At 25.4% G+C, this 21,491-nt stretch overlaps 1 protein-coding gene across 1 annotated transcript in view; it reads left to right on the plus strand.

Annotated features, from left to right (window-relative positions):
* LOC135957842 (uncharacterized) overlaps nucleotides 1-21,491 on the plus strand; it is a 174,542-nt gene that overhangs the window by 9,424 nt on the left and 143,627 nt on the right. The window lies entirely within an intron of this gene.

Genomic DNA, 21,491 nt, shown 5'->3' on the forward strand with positions numbered 1-21,491 from the left:
GATTAAAAGTTTAAAAGAAATAAGATAATTTGTTTTTAAAATTGTAGAATATGAAACTAAAGATAAAGCAAGTGATAAAGAAATTAAAATAAAAAGGAAATAAAAATGAAATATTAGCGAAGCTGCTAAAATTATAAATTTAAGTTACTATAAACAAAATTGATTCAAAATTTACATATTTTATTTACAAAAATATTTTTTCTTAATTTTCTTTTAAATAATTAGCAAGTATAATAGTTTCACGTATCATTAATTGTATAAAATATTAAAACAGTTTCTGATATATTTTTTTGAGTTATTAGCAAAAATTTATTCTAACCTCAAAATTATTTTTTTTTAAATAACGTTTTTTTTTAAATTCTTTAAAAATGTAAAAGCTTTTAACATAAATCATAAGGTGTATAAAATGTTTAAGCATTTTCTGCAGTATTTTTCGAGTTATTAGCAAAAACTCATTCTAACCTAAAAACCAAATTTTTTAAAATAAAGATTTTCTTTTAAATTATTAACAAATTTAATAGTTTTCAACAAAAACCATTCATTGTATAAAATACTTAACAATTTTCTGCATTATTCTTTGAGTTATTAACAAAAATTCATTCTAACCTAAAAAATATATTTTTTTAAATCAAGATTTTCTCTTAAATTATTAAGAAATTTAATAGTTTTCTACAAAAGTTGTTAGATGTATAACACATCTAAGCATTTTCTGTAGTATTTTTCAAGTTATTAGTACAAATTCATTCTAACCTCAAAATTATTTTTTTGAAAATTACGTTTTTCTTTTAAATTATGATATAATGTAATAGATTTTAACAAAAATCGTAAGGTCTATAAAATATTTAAACATTCGCAGCAGTGTTTTTCGAGTTATTAGCAAATATTCATTCTAACCTCAAAATTAAAATGTTTAAAATCACGTTTTGCTTTTCATTTCTTTAAAATTGTAATAGCTTTTAATAAAAATAAAAAGATGTATAAAATATTTAAGCATTTTCAGCAGCATTTTTCAAGTTATTAACAAAAATTCATTCTAACCTCAAAATTAATATTTTTAAAATCACGTTTTTCTTTTAAATTCTTTAAAAACATAATAGTTTTTAACAAAAATCATAAGGTGTATAAAGTATTTAAGAATTTTCGGCAGTAGTTTTCGATTTATTAACAAAAGTTCATTCTAACCTCAAAAACATTTTTTTAAAACTCATGATTTTCTTTTAAATTATTAATAAATTTAATAGCTATCAACAAAAATCATTAATCGTATAAAACATTTCAAAATTTTCTGCTGTATTTTTTTATTTATTAACAAAAGTTCATTCTAACCTCAAAAACATTTTTTTAAAAATCAGGATTTTCTTTTAAATTATTAATAAATTTAAAAGCTTTAAATATGTGCCACTAAACGTATAAAATATTTAAGCATTTTCTGTAGTATTCTTCGAGTTATTTACAAAAATTCATTCTAACCTCAAACACATATTTTTAAAAATCATAATTTTCTTTCAAATTATTAATGCATATAAAAGTTTTTAACAAATATTACAATTTGTATAAAATATTTTTTATTTATATGAAAGATTTTTCGAATTATTAACCAAGATTCTCTCTAACCTTAAAATTATTGTTTAAAAATACTTGATTTTCTTGGAAATTTGTAATTTTATAATTAATGTTTGCTGTCTTACTTTATAGCTATAATAATTTCATAACTTTTTATTTATTTTTTCTTAAGATTTTTCTTAATTTTATTTTTTTAATATGTTTAACTAATCTAAAGTAGTGTTTTTCTTTTTTGCTTTAAAACTTTTGACAAGGTTGTTACATTTACTTTTTTTTGTTGGAATAGAAAAACTGATTAGTTTTTATTTTTTTCTGGTTTTATTAACCTGTTTACTTTGAATTCAATTAGGAAATATAATATTTATTTAAATACAACTGCAATATACCGTAATATGTAGACGTGTGACTAACGGTGACAGATATAGTTTTAATAATAATTATGTCATAAAGCTTTAAGAGATTATAAAAGATAAGTGATGATTTTGAAATTTTGTGTTTCGAAAATTTCAGAAAAAACTAATGTTGGAATTCGAACACTGATATTCATTCAAAACTCTTCTGAATTAAAAGGGAAAATTAGATTTTTTTTAAAATGCATAAGTCGTAAAACTTCTTAATAAAGTTCCCTAAAAAATACTTCCTGTAAGACAATTTAAAAACAATAATACCTCTTCATAAGTTACAAAACTTGAAACTATGTCCAGGTCTTTAAAAATGCTTTAGAAGGCCATATTTTTTATAACATTTTTAAAATAAAAAGTGAAACATTTTTAATTTCCTTATAACGAGGCTTCACTGTAATTTTAAATTCATATTTATTGTAGTTATAATTGTTGCTGTTGTTAATAAATTCTTAAGAAAGTAATTTTGCTTTAAATTATGTGACATTTTCAATGAATTGATTTCGTTCGTGACAAAATGTTTAAATGCAGTTTTGCTTTACATTTTTACCCTCTTAATAATGAAACACTTTTTAATATTTCCACTTGAAATACTTAGCTAAGATACTTGAAAAAGTCTTACAAATCATTTCAAATTTGAGCATGTAAATTTGAGCAATGTAAATGTGACTTAACAAGAAAATAATTAAAATATTTAAATGAAAATAAAACATTATTTTAAGTATTAATAAATATTAATTTTCAAAGAATTTTTCAAATTGTTTTAAATGAATTTCCTAGTTACCATCAAAAATTATAAACCTCAAGTCAAATATGTTACACATGCTTAAAATGTTTGCTTTATGACATTTTTCCAGTAACTCTAAAGCAGTTGTCGGCAGCCATAACCAACAGAGGCCGAACATAATCGGTTATTTAGCTAATATCAACGATGAGGATAAACATTAAAACAGGTTAGATTTTAAAAGGCAAACAAGTGTAACTTGTTTTTATTAGCCATGTCTCAAATACTCTTTAAGCCCACCACTACTTTAAAGTACTGAAATCTACCAAACAGAAACCTTAAACCGCCTCTTTTTTTGGATGATGAAAGGAATACTTTTAAACCAGCAATTGCTTTTGCTCAAAAGTTTTTGAATGAAGTAACTGGCTGGCTGTCTGGCTGATTGTCTAAATATCAGTCACTTGCTTTGAATGACAGCCTGTATATGTAGTCACTTACTCAACCAACTCAACCATTCAGTCTGTTGTTAACTTAATGCAATCAAACATTTGCAAAAGTCTTGTAAAGCAGAGCAAAAAATTTATAAAAAAAATTTCAAAAATTACAAGTACAAAAATACTTTAAAGGTTCACAGTTTATTTTTAAGCGATTTTTTTTACAAATTTCTAGATTGAGTGTGTTTTTCTTCTTCTAGTACAATTTTTTGGTGTTTGGGAACAAATATTTGGTTTTATATTATTTGTTGAACTTTAGATTGAGGCAAAGAATGGGTGGGTTAAGAGAGAAGTTGTACAATTTAGGAATTAGCAAAGAACAGCTATCTCCATTTGCATTAAAATACAGGCAAAACTATGTAATATTAAGTTTATAAAATATTTTTTATTCCTATTCTAACATAAAAAGTAATTTTTTTGAAATCATGATTCTCTTTTACATTCTGAAAAAAATCATTAGCTTTCAACAAACATCTTTAAGTTTATAAAACATTTAAGCATTTTTTGTAGTATTTTTCGAGTTATTAACAAGAATTAATTCTAACCTAAAAATTATTTTTTTACAAATCACATTTTTCTTTAAAATTCTATAAAAATTTAATAGTTTTTAACAAAAATCATAAGGTGTATAAAATATTTAAGCATTTCCATTATGTTTATAAAACATTTAAGCATTTTCTGCACTATTTTTCGAGTTATTAACAAAAGTTCATTCTAACCTAAAAAATATATTTTTTGAAATCGCGGTTCTCTTTTAAATTATTAAAAAAATTAATAGTTTTCAACACAAATTATTATGTTTATAAAACATTCGACCGTTTTCTGCAGTATTTTTCGAGTTATTAACAAAAACTAATTCTAACCTCAAAAAAATATTTTTTAAAATCAAGATTTTCTTTTAAATTATTACAAAATTTAATAGCTTTCAACAAAACACATTAAGTGTATAAAACAATTAATTATTTTCTGCAGTATTTTTCGAGTTATTAGCAAAAATTCATTCTAACCTAAAAAATATATTTTTTGAAATCACGATTTTCTTTTAAATTATTAAAAAATTTAATAGTTTTCAACAAAACACATTAAGTGTATAAAACATTTAATTATTTTCTGCTGTATTTTTCGAGTTATTAGCAAAAGTTCATTCTAACCTCAAAAAAATATTTTTTAAAATCAAGATTTTCTTTTAAATTATTACAGAATTTAATAGTTTTCAACAAAACACATGAAGTGTATAAAACATTTAATTATTTTCTACAGTATTTTTCGAGTTATTAGGAAAAGTTCATTCTAACCTCAAAAAAATATTTTTTAAAATCAAGATTTTCTTTTAAATTATGAATGCATATGAACGTTTTTAACAAATATTACAATTTATATAAAATATTTTTTATTTATGTAAACGATTTTTCGAATTATTAACAAAAACTCATTGAAACCTTAAAATAATTTTTTAAAAATATTAGATTTTCTTGGAAACAACACGAATGACAACGAATTTCATAAAAATTATCATGTAACAAACAAAAATCATATTTATTGATGATCAGATTACTATATAGAGAGAAGGTTTATAACATGTTATTAAAATATCTGTTCTTTTTGTGCCGATCACTGATTAAAGTGCTCTGATACTACCTTTCCTATGATAAGGTTGCATTTTATTATAAATAACTTATCAGCAGTGAGACTTACAACTTGTTATTGAAATTAATGTTCTTTAAGCCCTCCACTGATTTCAGTTCTCTGAAAAGGCAGTATTCCTCGCAAATGTTCACTTGAAAGACAGCTGTCTCCATTTGCATTAAAATGCCGGCAAAACTCTTACACAAAGCCCATCTCAGTAACAAATTTCAAATAAACTGTCAACATCAGCACGTCAGAATTTTCTGATAAGGCTGTCTTTCATTATAAATAGAAGGTATGTACTTATCAATTATGCCACGTACTTACTGTCTGCATTGGCGTCTGCTGCCTTGTTTTTTTTTATTATTTTTCTTTTTGCATTTTTGCTCATCCTCTTTTATTCTTTTGTAGTTGTTGTTATTCGTGGTTGTTGTTACTAATTTAATTTTGGCCTGTTTGAAGAGAGCAAAAAAACAAAACAAAATATATAATAACGACAAATACAAATCTATATTACCAACGCTTGCATAGAGGAACATATATACTTTCATACATAACCCTGCAGTTTTGGTGAGTCTAAACTAGTGATTTTACATACCACTGGTGGCCGAATTGTTTATTTGACTGGTGACAATTGGGACTATAAAATTATACTTAGAATAAGTACATTTTAAAGTAAAATTAAAAAAAATAAGTAAACAGACTACTCTTTAGATTACTTGGGGACACAAAAGTGACAATTGAATCTAAGCTACAATACTTGTGACTTGTAAAGTAATCTATGTACTACTCTTAGCATTGCAAAGCACTCAACAACCTAGACATTAGTGAAAAATATAACAGATGTCTTTTGGAGAGTAAAATAACTACAATGTAAACAAGGTAGAGTGTTAGATTAGGTTCAATGGGCAGCCACTCGTCAAGCACCTCACTTGGGTCTATTCAGAACTAATTCGATATCCAAGAAGTAAACAGCAAGATATTTATATTTTATCCGTTGTTTCCAAGGTGATCCAACCAGACTCTCTGATGAAGGAGTAGATGCGTCTTAGATTCATCCTTGCAAACACCAGAGGAAGGGGGTTCCAAGAATACTTTCGCCCGGCATTGACAGAATAGGTGGGACACAGTCTCCTCCTCTTCTATGTTTCGACAGCTTCTACAGTAATTGTTAAACCGTGGGCCAAATCAGTGTTGTATTCGTCTGTGCCGAATCTTTTATACCCACCAGCAATATGTGACAATAAGATATTTTTCTGATATAGGGGTTTATGGGTCAATTAAGGACCGTTCCTCACAAAAGTTGGTAGAAAGATTTAGGTTCATATAGTTACAACTTATTTATGTCCAATTACATCACAATATTAATTATTATAAGACAATTATGAAAGTTCAAGTCATTTTCTAAGGGGGACCTTGTATGGGGACTAGAGAAAAATGTTGCCCGATTTTTGTCATACTTTACAGTATAATTTCAGAGTACTTAGAATTAATTTGTGCAATATTTTATCAGGATTGCAGGATAATCAACATATTTATGACTGCTCAAAGAGTATTCCGGGGGGATATTTGTATGGGGGCTAGGAGAAATCATGGACCGATATTGCCCATTTTCAATACCAGTCATCCAGCTAGCTCCATTCTTTTGGGCCCTATCGTGTTTTCAACTGAAAGACAGACAGAGTAGTAGTATTTTTCGAGTTATTAACAAGAATTAATTCTAACCTAAAAATTATTTTTTTACAAATCACGTATTTCTTTAAAATTCTTTAAAATTGTAATAGTTTCTAACAAAAATCATAAGGTGTATAAAATATTTAAGCATTTTTTGCACTAATTTTCGAGTTATTAACAAAAGTTCATTCTAACCTAAAAAAATATATTTTTTGAAATCACGTTTTTCTTTAAAATTGCTTAAAAATGTAATAGTTTTTAAAAACATCATAAGATGTATAAAATATTTCAGCATTTTCTGCAGTATTTTTCAAGTTATTAGCAAAAGTTCATTCTAACCTCAAAAAAATATTTTTTAAAATCAAGATTTTCTTTTAAATTATTACAAAATTTAATTGCAGGATAATCTACATATTTATGACTGCTCAAAGAGTATTCCGGGGGACATTTGTATGGGGGCTAGGAGAAATCATGCCCATTTTCAATACCAATCAGCCAGCTAGCTCCATTCTTTTGGGCCCTATCGTGTTTTCAACTGAAAGACAGAAGGACGGACATAGCTAGATCGCTAGAATATAAATATTTTTTGGTTCTAAGAACAATATTTCGATACGTTACAAACGAAATGACAAAATCAATCTTTTTTGATGGTGCTACATTTTTTGGGGACACAATAGTTACAATTGACTCTAGGCTAGATTACTTGGGAGGTGTAAATTAATCTGTTGACTTCTCTTAGTATTACAAAGGACTCAGAGCAATATGCAACAGCTGGCTTTTGGAAAACGATGTTAAATAAAAAACAATCAAATAGACTACACTCTAGATTACTAGGGGACACTTAAGTGGCAATTGATCCTAGGTTTCATTATCTGGGATGTTTAAAGAAATTGATTGAATTATCTTAATATTAGAAAGGTCTTATTGTAGCCTATGATTAAAAATTTCTAAATTTGGAATCTGGCTAGTGCCACTTTCAAATTTGCTGGGTGGGACTTGCTGCACAAGTAAAAAAAGTCATCGTTGTTTGCATTTAGCACTGTGGTAGCATCTTCTTATACATGCCACTCTGCCATATCCATGTGAATGCATATTTGTATGTATGTAGCCCATTTTCCTAGCTGCTTTTTTTGGGGTTTTGTTGCCTGCCCCATAAGTGAGTGTACTCCACTCAATAATGTTGAGTGTGTGTTCCTTGTTTTTATTGTTGTTTGCTGTTCTCTTTTAACTTGTGGCATTTTCTGTTTGTTGAATGGCATGCCAAAATTTTTGTTTTCAACATCAGGTTGCTTTTTGAAAACAGCCAACAATAGCAGAAAAACTAAAAAAAAACAACCTTTCTACAAATTCTTGCCTTAAAATTGTTGTTTTTTTGTCTACGACCACTGTCAACATGTTTTAACATTTTATTAACAATTTTTTTTGAGGTCTTTGCTGTTTTACTTCGTATTTATTTTTTATAATTTTTATTTTAAACTCATGTTTTTATGCATTTAATTGTTGGGTGTATACCAAAATCATTGTTTTTACGATCACTTTTAAAAGCTTATTAATGTTAGTTTCCGTATAATTTTTGGTTTTTGTAAATAAAAATTTTAATGAATTGTTTTTTTTTCTAACTTTATATGGTAGTTTTATAAGTAGCCAGCCTTATTAAATATAATGGTCAAAATAAAAGGAAAATTTTAATTGAAAATTTTTAATAAAATGTAAAATTTAATGTTAATAGTGCTGGTAAGGAATCATAAATGGTTTTTGAAATTTCTTTATATTAATTAATATTTTTAATATTTAATTTCTTTTTCAATTTTATTTATTATTTGATGTTTACTATTCCCTTTACTAAACATTTTAAACTGTATTGATTTGATATTTAAATTTATTTGCTTTTTGTAAAAAAATCCCTTTAAATTTGTTTTAATTTAACCCACATAATCCTTTTAAATCTCTTAAAATATTCTGTATATTTGTTCTCCATAAAAATAGAAAAACAAACTAATAAATAAAATTCATAAAACTTAATTGTAGCATTTTATGTAAATATTTAAATAAAAACCTATATGTTTTCCTAAAAAGAAACTATTAATTATTAAATAAATACATTTTACCAATATTGAACAAACAATTTTTCTATAAAATATTTGCATAAATCAACATTTTATTTTGGTAGTTTCTTGGGAAAATTATGAAAATAAAATAAAAACAAATGAATAAATGAAGTAATAAAATTATGTAAAGAATATATTGTTTATTTAATAATAAAATTATTGGGTTTGTTATTAAGGTGAAACAAAATTTTTTAAAGATACTAACAGACAATTTTTCTGGCAATGTATGGATTCCGAGCCAAAAGAGCTGTTCAGCTTTTGAGGCCAAGAATAGATCAAGCCAATATCAGATAATCTGTTCCAAAGTGAAGCGTATCCCAGAGACAGAGTTCTGAAAAGATCAAAACAACTAGATATTTGTATTTGGTGTCGATTCGGCTGATTGACCGGGTTTCACTTACGATCTCTTACGATTCGGGTAATCGTATGGATCTACTTTCATCGCAAGTAATGATTCGGTGTAAAAACGATTTTCTTTTATAGCGTTCAAGCAGCATTTCAGATATAGAAAATCTTCTTTCAAGATCTCTCAGTTTCAATTCGTATGGTATCCAATTTCCCTGCTTTTGAATGGATCCTGCTGCTTGGAAACATTTTGAAATTGCTGCTTGAGTAGCTCCCAATAATTTTGCAAGCTCTTGTTGAGTTTGACAACAATCTTCAACGAGTAATGCCTCCAATTTTTGGTCTTCAAACTTTTTTGGCTGGCCTGGGCGATCTTTGTCTTCCGTTCACCTCTTCTGAAGCGCACAAACTATATCTCGCACCGATGGAAGACATTCACCATAAGCTTTGGTGAGCAATCGGCATTTTTTTTTTAAATTAAAAAAAGAAGTAAAGTTAAACTTCCCGGGAAGAAGGGAGAATAAATGAACAAAAACCTAGTTCAGTTCTAGTTCAGTTCTAGTTCAGTTCTAGTTCAGTTCTAGTTCAGTTCTAGTTCAGTTCTAGTTCAGTTCTAGTTCAGTTCTAGTTCAGTTCTAGTTCAGTTCTAGTTCTAGTTCAGTTCTAGTTCAGTTCTAGTTCAGTTCTAGTTCAGTTCTAGTTCAGTTCTAGTTCAGTTCTAGTTCAGTTCTAGTTCAGTTCTAGTTCAGTTCTAGTTCAGTTCTAGTTCAGTTCTAGTTCAGTTCTAGTTCAGTTCTAGTTCAGTTCTAGTTCAATTCTAGTTCAGTTCTAGTTCAGTTCTAGTTCAATTCTAGTTCAGTTCTAGTTCAGTTCTAGTTCAGTTCTAGTTCAGTTCTAGTTTAGTTCTAGTTCAGTTCTAGTTCAGTTCTAGTTCAGTTCTAGTTCAGTTCTAGTTCAGTTCTAGTTCAGTTCTAGTTCTAGTTCAGTTCTAGTTCAGTTCTAGTTCAGTTCTAGTTCAGTTCTAGTTCAGTTCTAGTTCAGTTCTAGTTCAGTTCTAGTTCAGTTCTAGTTCAGTTCTAGTTCAGTTCTAGTTCAGTTCTAGTTCAGTTCTAGTTCAGTTCTAGTTCAGTTCTAGTTCAATTCTAGTTCAGTTCTAGTTCAGTTCTAGTTCAATTCTAGTTCAGTTCTAGTTCAGTTCTAGTTCAGTTCTAGTTCAGTTCTAGTTTAGTTCTAGTTCAGTTCTAGTTCAGTTCTAGTTCAGTTCTAGTTCAGTTCTAGTTCAGTTCTAGTTCAGTTCTAGTTCAGTTCTAGTTCAGTTCTAGTTCAGTTCTAGTTCAGTTCTAGTTCAGTTCTAGTTCAGTTCTAGTTCAGTTCTAGTTCAGTTCTAGTTCAGTTCTAGTTCAGTTCTAGTTCAGTTCTAGTTCAGTTCTAGTTCAGTTCTAGTTCAGTTCTAGTTCAGTTTTAGTTCAGTTCTAGTTCAGTTCTAGTTCAGTTCTAGTTTAGTTCTAGTTTAGTTCTAGTTCAGTTCTAGTTCAGTTCTAGTTCAGTTCTAGTTCAGTTCTAGTTCAGTTCTAGTTCAGTTCTAGTTCAGTTCTAGTTCAGGGGTCTAATACCCATCGTGTACCTATGACCTTCTTGCAGACATTAATTGTCGTCAAGGCTTTCCATGTCCTTGCTAGAGTATTGGGTTTCCAGGATAGTTTACTATTTAGACTGACTCCCAAGTATTTTGCGCTATCCGTGTATTAATTGTTCAGGCTTTAAGAATCACACATGCTGTTTTTTATTTATCTTTCTCAATTCTATTTTAATTTAAAAATCTTATATATTTTTTTCTATAAAATGTCACATATGTTCAACAACTTCCTTTTCAAGTGTTTGATTATCTGATATTCTCTAAAAATATTTTTGTATTGCATTCCAAACTAAACTGCATGTTCACTAAACTAATCAATACACTTCATTTTGTTTTGCAATTTAAAACAAAATGACTAAATAGTAAAATACTTTTACTTATTTAAATGTTCAGCATTCTCCTATACAGCATATTTATATATAAAGTTAAGTTTTTTCTATTTATTGGCCTTTCTAGATGCCCTGACTTTAGCCAACAATTACTTGAGCAGATAAATACTTAAAATACATATAGAATAATCAAACTTAACACTTAAATTGTAACAACGCAACACATGCAGTTCTTCAGTTTACTCTTAGACATTTGAAATTTTACTCGAGAGTTCAGTGAAGGCAAAAAAAAATTGTATATTTTTTCTGTAAATGAATGAACAAAAGTCTATTTATTCTTTTTGTTACAACTTAAAGCAATTTTTATTTTGTTCGTATTTTGTATTTTTATACAGACAATTGTATATTGTATCTGGTACTTAGGCTATATGGTTGAGTGTGTAATGTGTAGAATGTAAAAACAAAATTATTGTATATATTTCTCTTTTTTAAATGTTAAACATGTTCAATGTTTCAGAAGGCAAAAAGACAAGACATTCACAGTGTTATAAAATACTTTAGTATACTTATTTTTTTTATATATATATATTTTAAAGAAGAAACATACAAAAAAAATTCCATCAACAGCATGTTAGATTTTATATTTAAAAGCAGTATTTAAGAGAATTAAGTCTTTAAGGAAATTTCAAGATTCAATTCAGTTCTACATCTGTTCTAGTTCTGTTATAGATCTGTTCTAGTTCTGTTCTAGTTCTGTTCTAGTTCTGTTCTAGTTCTGTTCTAGTTCTGTTCTAGTTCTGTTCTAGTTCTGTTCTAGTTCTGTTCTAGTTCTGTTCTAGTTCTGTTCTAGTTCTGTTCTAGTTCTGTTCTAGTTCTGTTCTAGTTCTGTTCTAGTTCTGTTCTAGTTCTGTTCTAGTTCTGTTCTAGTTCTGTTCTAGTTCTGTTCTAGTTCTGTTCTAGTTCTGTTCTAGTTCTGTTCTAGTTCTGTTCTAGTTCTGTTCTAGTTCTGTTCTAGTTCTGTTCTAGTTCTGTTCTAGTTCTGTTCTAGTTCTGTTCTAGTTCTGTTCTAGTTCTGTTCTAGTTCTGTTCTAGTTCTGTTCTAGTTCTGTTCTAGTTCTGTTCTAGTTCTGTTCTAGTTCTGTTCTAGTTCTGTTCTAGTTCTGTTCTAGTTCTGTTCTAGTTCTGTTCTAGTTCTGTTCTAGTTCTGTTCTAGTTCTGTTCTAGTTCTGTTCTAGTTCTGTTCTAGTTCTGTTCTAGTTCTGTTCTAGTTCTGGTCTAGTTCTGTTCTAGTTCTGTTCTAGTTCTGTTCTAGATCTGTTCTAGTTCTGTTCTAGTTCTGTTCTAGTTCTGTTCTAGTTCTGTTCTAGTTCTGTTCTAGTTCTGTTCTAGTTCTGTTCTAGTTCTGTTCTAGTTCTGTTCTAGTTCTCACTCCTTTACATCTCTGCCTCCTGTCTGGTATATGTATGCTGGTAGTGCTCACTCGCCTAAGTTTGAATATTTGTGCAACATACTATAAACATGTGCAACATGTGCTCATAATGATGAAACATATTGAGTTTGTGTTTTACTTAACTTGCTGTTGTTGTTGTTGCTACTTTTGTTCTGCTTCTTGTACTTCTTCCTTTTCAATTTAAGTTTTTGTTTTGTTTTCTTTTAAATAAATATTTTATTTATTTTATACATATTTTTCTACATAAAAAACCCTTGAATTCACTTTCATTTACTTGAATTTTTCAAGCAAACTTGTTGACTTATGAAATGCTAGGAAAAATAAATAAAAATTATAGTTTATTAAATTTAGTTGGAAGCACGCAGAGGATTTTGATGATGTGTTTATTTAAAAAATTTTAAAAGGGAGGCGGCTGTTGTTGATACAAAAATATAGAGCAGTAAAAAATTAAGGATTATGAAAATTTAAATACAATTTTTTGTAAAATAATTTTTCTTTGTTCAGAAAAACTGCTTTAATTTTTGATTGTTTAAAAGGGAAGATCATGATCTTTTAGAAATATATAAAATTGATTTAAAAGTTTAATATATATTGTGTTAAAATTGCCACAAACTTTGCAATTTTTTGCTGATTTTAATTAGATAATAAATCGTATTATAGGTAATTTGAACTTTTCTCAATTTTACGATCTTTTGAACTTTCAAAAGATCGTAAAATCATTTCAATAGTTTAATAAACAATATATTTTTGTAAATGGGATCTAAGATAGACCATATTTTCAACTAGAAAATATTTTGTTAACCCTAATTTGTTTCTTAACTATTCATTCTGTATAATTTCCCCCCAAAAATTCTTTTCAAATTAACCTGTTAATAGTTTTACCAAGTTGTTCTCACCCTTTTTCTTTTGCTTCAAAATACCACATCATTATGCCAGCACTTAAAATACTATGACATTTTTCCAATTAAAAATCAATTCCAACAAATATCATGTAAAACTCAAAGAAAACAGATTTTCTCAAGCTCAGGCTTTAGTACATACATATTTATGATATGGGTTAAAATATGTCGATAGTTTAAAATTTTTATGTTAATTTTTCTTTTCCAACATTTGCCTTCATTTATACTCGTTAACAAACATAAATGTTAGCAGCATCTCTTTCATCATCGTCATCATTAACATTAAATATGATGATAATGATGATCAGTTACACTCATCCATAAATAAGAAATCGAAAACAACAAAAACAAAGAAGACCTAATGAAAAGACAACAGAGAACAACAAAAAAATACATCACACTCACAACTTGTTTTCTTTCACGTGATAATGAAGTTTTCTATTAACATGCAAGTGTTTGTGTGATAATGTGTATTGCATGCTGATGATGATAATGAGCATGTTTTGCTTACTCACTCTCACACCCCACCAAACAAACCACTTTATAGAGAGGCCCCAAGTGAATACAACAAACACTCAAACACTGTACACAATTTAATGGGGGGGCTGGCTGGCTGCATAACATGTTTGGTTAAATATTTCTTTTGTTGTTGTTATTGTTTATGTTGTACTTGTGTTTGTTGTTGGTTTACCATATTCTTGTTACTCTTGCATACATATTTTATTTATTTTTTATATGTAAAAATAAGTGTAGATATGTTTATAAGAAGAGTAGTGTAGTAAAAGAGCTGGTTTAATTTTTCTTCTTCACATTTTGTGAAAGATAATGATGCATTTTTATTATAAATAAGATGAGGATGATGGTTAAGAAAAAAGCAATGAATAAAAAACAAGAAGAAACCAACAAAACTGGTGATGTATGTTTGAGAGAATTGTTATTGGCAGTGTGGATGGAAATGGGAAAACAGGGTCCTTAAAAAGGGAATTTTATTGGGTTTTTTTTTATAAAAAATAGTGTAAATGAAATTTGATTTTATTCAAAGTTAATAAATAAGGAGACATTTTAGAGTTTCAATTTATGTACTGTTTTTATATCTTTCGAAATTTCGTTTGCATTTTCCGAATTAAAATTGATTAAATCTGCCTGTAAATGGAAAAAATCGCGAGAATCTCTCTTTCACCAACAATTTTGTCCCGAATTTTTTGGTACAAAAACGTGTTTTACCAATTTTTTACTCTAACTTGTTAAATTTACTTCTGTTACATGTACCAAAAAGCTATCAAAGTATTTTTTTTTTGGAATTTTTTGCGAAAATGCGTATAAAAATTTTTTTTTGAGAAAATAACTTCTTTGGAAAATTCAATAAAGTCCTCTAAAATACGAATTTTATTCCTTATTTAGAGTTCAAATAACTTAAGTGAAGTAAAACTTTTTTATTTTACCATTTTTCACAAAAGTACCATAATACACAAAAGTACTTTTTTGAATTTTTAGGAAATTTTCAAAAAAATCATTAAAAATGAGAAATAAAGGCAGAGAAATACTTATTTTAAATATTTTGTTACTAAAATTTCGGATATTTATTAATGAGGTACTTTTTTTTGAAAAGTACTTTTTTGAGAATTCAAATAAGTCCTCTAAACAAACAAATTTTATTCCTTAAGTGAAATAAAACTTGTTTATTTTACCATTAAAATCCATTTTTCAAAAAAGTACCATAATACACAAAAGTACTATTTTGAATTTTTTGGGAATTTTCCAAAAAATCATTAAAAATGAGAAATAAAGGCAGAGAATACTTAATTTAAATATTTTGTTACTAAAATTTCGTATATTTATTAATGAGGTACTTTTTTTGAAAAAAGAATTCGAAAAACTCCTCAAAAAAATAAATTTTATTCCTTATTTAGAGTTCAAACAACTTAAGTGAAGCAAAACTTTTTTATTTTATCACTAAAATCCATTTTTCAGATAAAGTACCATAATACACAAAAGTACTTTTTTGAATTTTTAGCAAATTTATGCAAAAATCTTCAGAAGTAAGAATTTAAGGCAGAGAAATTCACAATTTAAGTATATTGTTACTAAAATTTTGTATTTTAATTAATAAGGTACTTTTTTTGAAAAGTACTATTTTTGAGAATTCGAAAAACTAGTCCTAATAGCACTATTTTTTCCTGTTTTAAAGTACAAATTTTGTAAGTGAAGTAAAATTACTCCATTTTACAATTAAACCACATTTGTCGTAATAGTGCCTAAAAGGTACCAAAGTACTTTTTTGATAATTTATGCTAAAATCATAGAACTGATCAATGCATTAGTTCTTTTTCTGTCTAAATGTAATTTTTTTTAATAAAATTTCTTATATTTATTAAAAAAAAAACACAAAAAGCGAAAAAAAAAATTTTGTCAGAAAAGTACTATTTTTGAAATTTCAAAAAAGTCCTGTAAAACCACAAATTTTATTCCTAAATAAAGTAAAACTTCTTTATTTCACCCTTAAAATAAATTTTTCGTAAAAAGTACCAAAAGGTTACCAACTTTTTCGAATTTTAAACAAATTTATGCAAATTTGTTGGTAATTTATGCTAAAATCATAAAAAAGATCAAATAAATTTTTGTTTAAAATATAATTTTTAAATAAAATTTCTTATATTTATTTCAAGAATATAAGAAATACGCAAAAAACGAATAAAAAAAAACTTTTTGAGAAAAGTACTAATTTTGAAATTTCAAAAAAGTACTCAGCAAACAAATTTTATTCCTTATTTTGAGTTCAAACAACTTAAGTGAAATAATATTTCTTTATTTTATCCTTAAAATCAATTTTTCAGAAAAAGTACCAAAAAAGTACTTTTTTGAAATTTTAGGAAATTTGTGCAAAAATCTTTAGAAATAAGAAATATGACAGAAAAATACACTGTTAAAGTATTTTTTTTTTCTAAAACTCTTAATATTATGCCTATAACTTGTTTATACAAAAATGTAAAAAAGTACTTTTTAAAATTTTCAAAACTTTTTATTGGAAATTATTTAAAACTAAAATTTTTTACCAGAAGAAAGCATTATTATAAATTATTTAGTACTTTTCTAATAAATCCCAAGTTTTATCCAAAAAAAAAGCCTAAAAGTACCTTAAATTATTCCCCATTGCCATATGAATACTAATGTGAAATGTGAATACTTACCAAATACCTCAAAAAGACAGACGAGTAATAACTTTTTTTGCTGTTTCTTCTTTAGTTCAGTGTTGATCTTTGCATGTTTAATGTTTGTTGTTTTAATTAAAAATACCCTGTTGAATTGTTGCTGTTGTTGTAGTATGTATTTAACAATTTATTGTACAACCTAAAGGCGTCACTTTTGTTGTTGTGGTAAATGGCAACAATGGCTAAAAAGAGAGAAAGAAGCAGCAACAACAAAAAAATAATGCCTTTTTTGCAATAAATCTAAAAGAAAGAATTTATAAAACAAAATGAAAAGAGCTTTTTCTTCTTTATATTTTTCGTTTGTTAAGTCACACAAATAAGAATCTACAATTTTTCTTTTGTCTATTTTGATCATAAAACTACTTAGAAAATTGCTTAAGGTTTTTTTTACGTGTTTTAATTTTTTTTTATATATTTTTATGAGGCTAATAAAAGCTTTGTCTAATTTTTTAATTAATATTCAGAGAGACTGCAATAAGCTAGATGTTTAGCTATAAAGTAGATAAATTGTAATAGTAATTTTAATAATTAATTTTAAACCGGTTTTGAGGGGTTTAGTTTTTTTTATCAATTTCTATAATTGGTGTTTCAGGGGGAACATTTGTGGGAAATTATCTAAACAATTTACATAAATTTTAATTGTTTTTTATTGGAAAATATAAAAATTTTCTTAATTATTGTTACATAAATTGAAATTCTTAAAATTAATATTTTTAAACATATATTTTACATTGTTTACCTGATGTTTACAATTGAAATGTTTAACATTTTGCTAATTTTTTAATGCAAATTGTTTAGATTTCTTTAAGTATTTGTAAAATGTAAACATTATTAAAATTTCTTTACTGTTAAGCTACAATTTTAATTGTTTACCTCATAGTTTACATGGTTTATATACTGTCATTAATGTAAAAAAATTACATTTTTAAACCAAAATAGGTTGGTTTACTAAATAATACAATTTATTTTAAATTTTTCAGTTATTTACATTGTTTACATTATGTAATCAAAATTTACATAATGTCAACAATGTAAAAAATTAAAAATTTTAAAGAAACTTTATTTGTTTTATTAAATAAAACATTTTATTTAGTATTTTGCAATTATTTACATTGTTTACATTATGTAAACAAAATTTACATAGTGTCAATAATGTAGAAAATTTAAAATTTTAAAGAAATTTTATTTGTTTTACTAAATAATAGATTTTATTTAGTATTTTTCAATTATTTACATTGTTTACATTATGTAAACAAAATTTACGTAATGTCAACAATGTAAACAAATATAAATTTTAAAGAAAATTTATTTGTTTTACTAAATTATACATTTTATTTAGTATTTTTCAATTGTTTTCATTATGTAAACAAAATTTACATAATGTCAACAATGTAAACAATTAAACATTTAAAAAAATGTTATTTGTTTTACTAAATAAAGTATTTTATTTAGTATTTCTCAATTATTTACATTGTTTACATTATGTAAACTAAATTTACATAATGTCAATAAAGTAAACAATTAAAAATTTTAAAGAAAATTTATTTGTTTTACTAAATAATACATTTTATTTATTATTTCTCAATTATTTACATTGTTTACATTATGTAAACAAAATTTACATAGTGTCAATAATGTAGACAATTTAAAAATTTAAAGAAATTTAATTTGTTTTACTAAATAATACATTTTATTTAGTATTTCTCAATTACTTACATTGTTTACATTATGTAAACAAAATTTACATAATGTCAACAATGTAAACAATTAAAAATTTTAAAGAAAATTTATTTGTTTTACTAAATAATACATTTTAATTAGTATTTTTCAATTATTTACATTGTTTACATTATGTAAACAAAATTTACATAATGTCAACAATGCAAAAAATTAAAAACTTTAAAGAAACTTTATTTGTTTTATTAAATAAAACATTTTATTTAGTATTTTTCAATTATTTACATTGTTTACATTGTGTAAACAAAATTTACATAATGTCAACAATGTAAAAAATTAAACATTTTAAAGAAAATTAATTTTTTTTACTAAATAATGCATTTTTTTAGCATTCTACTATTATTTACATTATGTAAACCTTGTTTACCTTGTGTAAACAATGTAAAATCTTGTAAATTCGGCATATTATTAAGACAAAAATTGGGGTATTTCTATGCTAAAACTAAATGCTATTATTTTAATGCGTAAACTGTAGTTTTTTGTAGACTTTTACCAAGATTACCTAATTCTTTACATTGTTTACATAATGTAAACAATTGATTTTCTTATAAATTATGCAAATTTTTAAGAAAATAATCATTGGAATTTACTAATTAGAATAATTGCTATGATTTTAGTGCAAAAATTTTATAATATTTTGGATTTTTACCCAATTTTACATTGTTTACAAAATTTTTACATTGTTTACCTAATGTCAACAATGTAAAAAATTAAGATTTTTAAACAAGATTCATGTGGTTTACTAAATAAAGCTTTAATTTAGTATTTTGCGATAATGTAAATTATGTAAACACTGTTTACCTCATGTAAACAATTAAAAATCTTGTAAATTACACAAATTTTCAAGAAGCAATCTGGATATTTTTAATGGTGCCATTAAAATCTATGATTCTAGTATTTAAATTTAGCAATTTTATTTAATTTTACCCAAGTTACTTAATGCTTTACATTGTTTACATAATGTAAAACTTGTAAATTACGATGGTTTTAAGGAGAAAAAATCATAGATTTTATAAATAAAATTAAATGCTATGATTTTAATGCTGAAGTTTTATAATATTTTATATTTTTTCCCCATTTTGCATTGTTTACATAATTTTTACATTGTTTACCTAATGTCAACAATGTAAAAAAATTAAGATTTTTAAACAAGATTCATGTGGTTTACTAAATAAAGCTTTAATTTACTATTTCGCAATTGTGTAAATTATGTAAACATTGTTTACCTTATGTAAACAATTAAAAATCTTGTAAATTATACACATTTTCAAGAAACAATCTGGATATTTTTAATGGTGCCATTAAATTCTATGATTCTAGTATTTAAATTTAGCAATTTTGTGGAATTTTACCCAAGTTATTTAATTCTTTACATTGTTTACATAATGTAAACAATTACAAAACTTGTAAATTACGCCGATTTTAAGGAGAAAAATCATAGAATTTATAAATAAAATTAATTTTTGTGCTTAAATAATTTGGATTTTTACCATTTACATGGTTTACCTGATGTAAACAATTAAAAAGCTTGTAAAATAAGCAAATTTTTAAGAAAAAAATTATGGGATTTTTTTAAAAAAAATTAAGATTTATTATTTCAATTGCTAAATTTTACAATTTTTGGAATTTACTTTATGTAAACAATTGAAAAATCCGAGTTTTTAACTAATTTAATTTTTCTTTTTAAGCAATTTTAGCGATTTCTATGGCTTTTTGTCCATTATTTACCTTCTTTACTTTGTGTTCCCTGGAATCTATTTAAATTCCTCACAATTCTTGTAATTCTTGTTAAATATAAGAAATTTCTTGAATTTTAATTAAAATTTATTGATAAAGCAACATGTGTTATTAGCTTATTGCTAACACTCCCTTTAACAAGTAGAAACACTCCTGTAAATCCATTAATATTTAAATTATATTTATTACAACTCATGGTCTACATCTTCTTTATTATTTATTAATGAAAATTATTAGAAAAAATTTCTAAACATTTTACACATACCTGGCTTTTCCTTTTACTGTAATTGTAATTTCTAATCACATTTTTTTGTGTGGCTTTTTTTCTACTTTTCCATTTAGAAATCAGTTGTTTTTTGCTTCTTTCTCTAAAAAAAAATTCTATTTAAATTAACCTTGAGTAAAAGTTTACTTCTGCCATAAACTAACTTTGTTGCTGCTGCTGCTACTACTGGTGGTTGGTGGTGGCCTTTAAACAGTGAGTTGAAATGAAAGAAAGTGAAATAAATATTACGTTTTACAAGGTCATTAAAATGAAACAACAAAACCAGCTAAAAACACAAAAAAAAGCTTTGCCAAAGTTATTAAACAAGTTTATATATGTTAGTATTTTGGTTTAGAAATTGTGTTGTTAACAACAGTTATGATTATTAAAAGGCCAAAAAACAAATACAAAACCTCATACAAATTATACACAACAAAGTAAACTTTTTAAAAAAGCCAGTGTAATTAAAAACCAAAAAAAAAACAAATAAAATTAATATATGACTTGATAACATAGCTTAAAGTGAAATTGTTAGGAATTAAGTTAATGCAAACATAACACACCTGTAATTATTGAAAATTGAGATAATTATACATAAAGGCTGGAAAATTAGGAATACATATAAAAATTTAAATAAAAAGTAGTAGACAAGTAGTGAAGCAGTATTAAAAAAGTTAAGCAAAAACCAGGTTTTATATAGTAAATTAAAAAATAATATTATTTTTTTTACAAATTTTAAGGATTTCATAAATTTTTGTTAAATTTTAAAAGTTTTTGAAAAAAGTAGTAAAATACTACTATTTTCAATTTGAAAAAATTTCATGAAAAATCACTTAAAGTGACAAAGAGTATTATTTTGTAAGAAAATTTAATAAATTTAAAAAGAGTAGTAAAATACTACTATTTTCAAATTGAAAAAATTTCATGAAAGATCACTTAAATTGACAAAGAGTATTATTTTATAACAAAATTTAATAAATTTAAAAAGAGTAGTAAAATACTACTATTTTCAAATTGAAAAAATTTCATCAAAAATCACTTAAAGTGACAAAGAGTATTATTTTATAACAAAATTTAATAAATTTAAAAAGAGTAGTAAAATACTACTATTTTCAATTTGAAAAAATTTCATGAAAAATCACTTAAAGTGACAAAGAGTATTATTTTATAACAAAATTTAATAAATTCAAAAAGAGTAGTAAAATACTACTATTTTCAAATTGAAAAAATTTCATCCAAAATCACTTAAATTGACTAAGAGTATTATTTTATAACAAAATTTAAAAAGAGTAGT

The sequence above is a fragment of the Calliphora vicina genome, chromosome 4 (genome assembly GCF_958450345.1).
Source record: "Calliphora vicina chromosome 4, idCalVici1.1, whole genome shotgun sequence".
NCBI lineage: Eukaryota > Metazoa > Arthropoda > Insecta > Diptera > Calliphoridae > Calliphora > Calliphora vicina.